The sequence below is a fragment of the Portunus trituberculatus genome, chromosome 43 (assembly GCF_017591435.1).
Source record: "Portunus trituberculatus isolate SZX2019 chromosome 43, ASM1759143v1, whole genome shotgun sequence".
In the NCBI taxonomy this organism is placed as follows: Eukaryota; Metazoa; Arthropoda; class Malacostraca; order Decapoda; family Portunidae; genus Portunus; species Portunus trituberculatus.
This window is the reverse complement of record NC_059297.1, coordinates 405,580-413,079: the sequence shown is the minus strand read 5'-3', so window position 1 is coordinate 413,079 and position 7,500 is coordinate 405,580. Positions and strand designations below refer to the sequence as shown.

At 38.6% G+C, this 7,500-nt stretch overlaps 1 long non-coding RNA gene across 1 annotated transcript in view; it reads right to left on the bottom strand.

The window, feature by feature from the left end:
• Positions 1-7,500, bottom strand: part of LOC123518360 — a 139,586-nt gene that overhangs the window by 20,608 nt on the left and 111,478 nt on the right. The window lies entirely within an intron of this gene.

The window sequence follows — 7,500 nt, the reverse complement described above, 5'->3', positions numbered from 1 at the left end:
ATGGTGATGAGATGCATTCCAATAAGATCCTTGTAATTCCGAGGGTGAATGAATATGAAAGTGTGATTTCATGTAGTGAATGAAAACTGCAATATTACTGTCAAGGTGAGCCACACCCATGTGGGTATATTGGTGCAGGCGCCGCGCCGCCCGCTGCTCCACTCTCTCCTTAACATTTCACTGTTCATAGTTACCGTAAATTCGTCGACCTCGAAGAGCGCAGGCGGGCATGAGACATTCAATTCGTCATAACTGGAGTTTTAACACCGCCGTAAACCCGCGTAGCGGCGGCCGGCGTGGCGGTAATGGTACCTCGCCACAACGCAGTATTGATGAGGGACAACCCGCTGGTGGAAAGGCACGAGTAGTGATGAGGGGGCTCTTCCTTCACCTGAGAGGTGCGCCATGCGCTGCCGCACGATTCCTTCACATAATCACTGCAAGTTCGGGATAATAGGTTCTCATGGGACACTCAGCGGGCTGAACGGGGAGCGGGTGACGCAAGTTCCCCCAGCTGTGGTGGCGGCTCGATATTGGCAATGATTGAATGGATCTATCTTAGGCATCCGATGAACACACATGGCCGCGTATGCAGGCACACACGTTCACACACACACACACACACACACACACACACACACACACACACACACACACACCGCGTAGTGTAGCGGTTAGCACGCTCGACTCACAATCGAGAGGGTCGGGTTCGAGTCCCGGGGCGGCGAGGCAAATGGGCAAGCCTCTTAATGTGTGGCCCCTGTTCACCTAGCAGTAAATAGGTACGGAATGTAACTCAAGGGGTTGTGGCCTCGCTGTCCCGGTGTGTGGAGTGTGTTGTGATCTCAGTCCTACCCGAAGATCGGTCTATGAGCTCTGAGCTCGCTCCGTAATGGGGAAGACTGGCTGGGTGACCAGCAGACGACCGAGGCGAATTACACACACACACACACACACACACACACTAATAAGGCATGTTTTGGGAGGTCTTTGAATTTTGTATGAAGTGAATTATGATCATTTACCTTCTATTACTGTAAACTGAAAAGAAATTTTGACACCTGTACATATTTTTTGCCTTTAAGTAAGGAATAAAATTTTCTGTAATAAATATTAGACGAATTTCGTAGAAAAGATGTTTCACTATTTCATTAACATGCGGAACTTAGAAAATAAATACATAATTCTACGATAGAAATTCATAATTTTCAATTTACAAAACTAAGAAAAAGTAGAAAACAACTAATGTTAACGCAAAGAAGAAGAAGAAAAAAAAGAAGAAGAAGAAGAAGAAGAAGAAGAAGAAGAAGAAGAAGAAGAAGAAGAAAAAAAAGAAGATGAAATAAATAAAGAAAGAAAGAAGAAGAAGAAGAAGAAGAAGAAGAAGAAGAAGAAGAAGAAGAAGAAGAAAGAAGAAAGAAGAAGAAGAAGAAAAGGTAATGATGATGATGATGGCGATGATGATGAAGAAGAAGAAAACTAAGAAGAAAATTAAGAAGAAACAAAGAACAAGAAGAACAACAACAACAAAAAGAAAAAAAACAATAATAATAGTAATAAGAGTAGTAACAATAATGATCATGATGACAATGATGATGACGATGATAATGATGATGATGATGATGATGATGGTGGTGGTGATGACGTCGTAAACACACAAGAGGAGTGGTAGCTGGCATTGTTCAGCATGGAGAAAGGGCTGGGAGGAAGGGTAAGAAGAGGGGAGATAAGAACACATATTTTTGGAGAGGATGGAAGCGAGGGAGAAAAAGGAAGAGGAAAAGAGGGAGGAGTGACGAAAAAGGAAACGAAAACTCGGGATATATGTAGGAGGCGGTAGATATTGCAACTCTCTCTCTCTCTCTCTCTCTCTCTCTCTCTCTCTCTCTCTCTCTCTCTCTCTCAAGATACAAACATAAATAACACGCTTTCCTTTAATTTTCTTCTCCACAATTTCTACATTTCAAAAAGAAAAGTGTTAAATCATAGCTACATTTTTAGTTCCCTTGTATTCTTTTGCACTCTTGTTCATCAGAGGCTGTTTATCTATACGTCATTCTTCCCTTCATTTATCCTTAACTTCTTCAGTATCATGACGCGTTTCCATATTCATTCTACTCGCTATTTGGTCATTTTATGCAGCTTCAGAATCTTATGTGATGGATTAAAATAGTGAAGACTCTGGCTATTAATCTTCTGACCCCCATAGACTCTTCCTAATGTCAACAAAATGGTCTAATCGTACACAAATCGCAAGGTAAAAATGTGTCCCACTACTTAAGGGGTAAAACGTAGTAAAGATAAATGCAGTCGATATTTACACCACACAAACACAGAGATGCAGTTTCTATAGTGGTGAATGGCGGTGATGAAATAGTTGTTGTAATAAATGTTTGCATCTTTGTGTTTTGTTATTGTGTGTGTTTTATATAACATGAAACACAGGAAAATGACATACACATATACATATAACACAGTAATAAATACAACAATAAAGAACCCAACTTAATACCTAACAATAATCCTAATCCTATATAGAGGCAATGTGGAAAACACGGACGAGGGAAGTGATACTTATGCGGTGTCGCAGTGGTGAAATGCTGGGTGATGGTTGATCCACGGCAGAACCAAGAGGCGTTGTGTTCACTGGTTGAGGCTTGGATCTCAACTGCCAATCCAGAAAACCAAGAGCTGGCTCAACACTTTCGGTTGAGTCGAAAGGGCCGCGTGAATCCAACTTCGGGACAGTAGCCGGGCTTCATGAAACGGTGACGTGGAAGGTTCACGAGACGGTGGCGTGGAAGGTTCACGAGACGGTGACGTGGAAGGGGAGGCGGAGAGGTGGCGAACGAGGTAACAAGCGGAGGAGGTGATGGTAGTAATGCATGTTACGGGCGGGCCGTAACATTTCCTCCCCTAAGCTTTCCTTTTTTTTTTCTTTTTGACGAGATGAATTCGATGTCGGATCTTCCTCTGGGGCACAGGACCAGACTCCTTTTATCAGACATACAGGTACAAGGAGACAAGTCGTCCTCTGGTTCTCTGGAGTGGTAAGGTTTCATTAGATTAATATGAACAAGTTGGGAATCCTTACGACGGTCAGGAGTGTGGACCACATAATTTAATGGACTTAGTTTTGAGCCACAACATAAGGTCCCATTTCTGACTTCACTGATTTTATTCTTAAGGTTACTGATGTAGTCAGACACACTGGGGCTTGAAGGAGTATTTTGAGTAAACCATTGATCCTTTAATATTTTGAGAGGCCCCTGATCTGTCTACCATAGAGTAATTCAAAGGGAGTAACCTAAAGAATCTTGAGGAGATTCTCTTAAAGCGAAGAGAAGGAAAGAAATACTTTCATCCCAGTCTCCTTGATGCTCCAAGCAATACTTCTTCATCATGGATTTTAATGTTTGGTGAAACCGCTCCAGACAGCCTTGGGATTGGGGTGGTAAGCCGAGGAGGTAACATGGTCGATGTTTAGCTCATTCACTATCTGTTGGAAAAAATGGCTAGGAAACTCGACAATTTGTTTTGGAATTCCTACCGAGGTGAAAAAATGTATTAGATGTTTTACAATTTTATCTTTACTTTTTCGTTTTTATTCTTCGTTTTGCCTTTATTTACATTTTACATGTTTTCCTAGTTTCTCTCTCTCTCTCTCTCTCTCTCTCTCTCTCTCTCTCTCTCTCTCTCTCTCTCTCTCTCTCTCTCTCTCTCTCTCTCTCTCTCTCTCTCTCTCTCTCTCTCTCTCTCTCTCTCTCTCTCTCTCTCTCTCTCTCTCCACTCACCACTCACCACCACCACCACCACCACCACCACCACCACCACCACTCTCTCTCTCTCTCTCTCTCTCTCTCTCTCTCTCTCTCTCTCTCTCTCTCTCTCTCTCTCTCTCTCTCTCTCTCTCTGTGTGTGTGTGTGTGTGTGTGTGTGTGTGTGTGTGTGTGTGTGTGTGTGTGTGTGTGTGTGTGTGTGTGTGTGTGTGTGTGTGTGTGTGTGTGTGCCGGAAAGGGTGCTGAGCCTCACAAGGGAAAGGGTGCTGAGCCTCAAAGGATTTTTTTCTTTTAACTTTTCTCGATTTGTTTCTCTTTAATGTATTTTGTTCCCATTAAATACTTGACCTAAAACTGCACTTGGAAAACTGCATAAAGAATATACTATAAGACTTCGAATGCTTGAAAGAGAGAGAGAGAGAGAGAGAGAGAGAGAGAGAGAGAGAGAGAGAGAGAGAGAGAGAGAGAGAGAGAGAGAGAGAGAGAGAACGCCACTCCTCAACGGCTAGTACTCTGTCAATGAAGCCAACTGTATGATGAGATGGTTTAATTGCAACAGTTTTCACTGTTGAGTGAACGTTCCAGCTTAAAGTCCATCGTTCTTCCAGCACTCTTTCTCACCAGCACTGTGACGACACATCCTCTAAGCCTGTGCCTTCATACGAGCCATCTATCAGCTTACAAAAGAAAAGCTCAAATAAAGTGACTTTTATGAATAGTCTATTTAAAACATGTATTTCTCAATTATTCATAACTTATCAGGAGGTTCAATATTTTCATGCCTTTGACTGGGAAATTCTCCTTCACTTTTCCGCCTTGAAACCCTTTAACCTCTTCATTACCATGACGCTTTTCCATATTCATTCTGCTTACTATTTGGTGATTTTATACTGCTTCAGAAATTTATGTAGCAGTTAAAATAGTGAGGACTCTAGCCATTAATCTTCTGACCTCCACAGACCCTTCCTAATATCAATAAAATGGTCTAATCGTACACAAATCTCAAGGTAAAAATGTATCCCAGTATTGAAGGGGGTTAATAGTAGTTGCATTTATTTTTTTTTTTTTTGCGCCATTTTCCAGGGAGTGTGTGAACATCAAAGAATACTGCAGAGGTAGTGTGCAATACTAATAGCCGTCTCATCATAACAAAAAATATTCAGGTTTTGACATATTTTTTCAATTCGTGGGTTCCCACAAAGATGAAAGCCAAATCTTGCCACGCCAAGCTGAAAAGATTTCCTATTCCAACAAACTTTTTCTTCCCCACACTCTTACAACTTACCTTTGTGGAAAAATTAGGTTATGTTAGGAACATTCTTGTACCACTCCCTCTGCCCTCTGCCCCTGCCCTTTGCCCTCTGCCCTCTGTCCTCTGCCTGCTTCCTTTACACTAATCATCGCACATCCAATAATCACGACGACGACAATTACAATAACATCAACAAAACAATAACAACAACAACAACAACAACAATGACAACAACAACAATAATAATAATAATAATAATAATAATAATAATAATAATAATAATAATAATAATAATAATAATAATAATAATAATAATAATAATAATAATAGTAATAATAATAATAATAATGATTATAATAATGATAATAATAATAATAATAATAATAATAATGATAATAATAATGATAATAGTAGTAATGATAATAATAATAATAATAATAATAATAATAATAATAATAATAATAATAATAATAATAATAATAATAATAATAATAATAATAATAATAATAATAATAATAATAATAATAATAATAATAATAATAATAATAATAATGACATCACCACAGCCACTAGCACCAACACCAACGCTACTTCCACCACCATCAGTGTGTCAAAAAATGTTCTCCTAATTCAACCATTTCTCTTTAGTCTGAAGTACACTCCACAATTTCACTTCGTGGTTCATACAAATCCCTGATGGATTATGGATGCGTCTGAATTATGTCTCTTCTATTCTTCAATTAAAACACTCCAATATATTGTTTGCGGAATTCAAGACCGGCCAAGAATCGAATAAACATGAAGAAAAATCCAGCCAGAGCTTCTCCGCCGAGACAAAATGCAAAAATTCTGGAACGCAAGACCAGCTTTAATTCGCGAGATGTCTCGAAACTCTTCTCTTCATGCTATCTCACTCGCATGGAGGCAGGAGAGGAGAAGAAGAAAGCGGCCCGACACAAAGTTTTTCCACAATGAAGTAGGTCAAAAAATTGAAGTTGTTTTCCAAGTGCCTTCATTAAGACGATGGAGAGGTAACGTGACCAGAGGCGTACAGTGTGCATGGACTGTACGATAAGAAGAGGCTTTATTAGAACAATAATAATACTGAGGTCATATTACAATGGCGAATAGGTAATCGTCTCTTTTTAAAGGAGAGACACTGTCCACATGAAAAATTATTCTTCGATCCTAAAGATATATAGACTATAAAACATATGTTGGTTTTGTTACTGCAGATCAGTTAATACCATCTTGTCCTATGATAGACAGACATGACAGAAGCGCGATTTTCACATTTGCCAATATTTTTGGCTTCTGGCGGTCTTTGTATCACGGAAATAAGCCGAAAATCGTAAAAAGTTAATAATAAACATGGGATGCATGCTTTCATATCCTGAAATAGTGAAAAAAATTAAAATCATTGCACTAAAGAGAATATAAATCACTTCCTTCATCAACTATGGTCGCAATGCTGGTCGCTCTTGAATTGTGAAGGCTGTAGAACCTCTCTTGTTTTTAATTTGTGCAAATGATACACTGAACGTGACATGGAGCGTGTTCTTGCGATGATTAGTGTAAATCATTCAACTCCAGGAGCAAAATTAATGATTCAGCGAGGGACATTTATCAATCAGACACACCAAGGTTAAGGGAAGGATGTAACGTTATGCATCCACCGTGAGCGTCCAACACTCCCGGTGACTTACGAGTATTCGTCAACACAAGACACCATATGGCCCTCGACGGTGGCGGCAAGATTTACAGTTTTTCTTTAGCAGTGGTATCGTGTTCTCCTTTACTCCTATTTCAACAATGTTTCTATATTTTGTCAAGTTTAATGAGTAATGTCGATAAACTTTTCATATTATCAAACGTTATAACATTTTTGTCTCGCTCTATCTCAGCTGACCAGCCGAATGTTCTGCCTCGCTTTTTGTATTATTCTTGTTAGTGTTTTCTAATCTCCAGACATCGTTCTCCAAGCTAGCCATGCAGTAGATTTCCTCTGTCTGGCATCCCTCTTTTTCTTCATAATGATTTGATATATACATGAAATAAATAAATAAATAAATAAATAAATGAATAAATAAATAGATTATATATATATATATATATATATATATATATATATATATATATATATATATATATATATATATAATTTATTTATTTATTTATTTCATTTATTTTTTTTATTTCTATGTATCGTGCAGTAAGAATATTCCCGTTACACTAAAACATTGTAATATTTGTTACATGGCAATTTCTACCGGGACTCAACATTTTCAACTGATAGCCAATCAAGAAATTAAATTCTCTATTATATCAAAATTATGTATCCTGAAATATCATACGAAAAAAAGGGTTATTCTCTTTTTATGCCTTGGTTAATAACATTGCTCACCAACCAGTACTGTTTATTTGTATGTATTGCTTTTTGTTACAGTGTGTGTGTGTGTGTGTGTGTGT